The sequence below is a fragment of the Penaeus monodon genome, chromosome 15 (assembly GCF_015228065.2).
Source record: "Penaeus monodon isolate SGIC_2016 chromosome 15, NSTDA_Pmon_1, whole genome shotgun sequence".
Lineage (NCBI taxonomy): Eukaryota > Metazoa > Arthropoda > Malacostraca > Decapoda > Penaeidae > Penaeus > Penaeus monodon.
The window spans coordinates 15,718,575-15,719,087 of NC_051400.1; positions in this window are offsets into that span (position 1 = coordinate 15,718,575).

Genomic DNA, 513 nt, shown 5'->3' on the forward strand with positions numbered 1-513 from the left:
TGTCAAAACAGTTATTGCTTGAATTTACTGCACACTAGGAGACTGTTATCTTTTAATATTTTAGAGGCAAATTTGTCATGATTAGAGAACTATTTCAGAAAAGGAAAAGAAATGAAGATAGGCACCTTTTAGTTCCATCTTCATTAGTATTGATATTTCTTAACTATTTCATTCATCACTGAGGAAAAAGGTTTCAGTTCAAGTTTTACTCCATACACTTACACTCTTTTGTTTTGCACAGGGGTGCAGTGTTTTGTAGTCTTTTTATAATTGCTATATGTGAACTTTTAAAAATATAAGGGGCACGAGTTGATACTTGATCATTCAGGGACGTTATTTTTAAATTTTTTTTAAATTTTGAGTTAAATTGGTGTTCAAATAATTTGCAGAGCCCCACTTTGCCCAGCAAATAGTAGGCATTTGCAGTTATGGTTAACTTGAGCATAAAAAAAAAAGAGTATAACTAGATAATGATTATCAAAAGGATATACTTTAAAAAAAGGATACAAAATT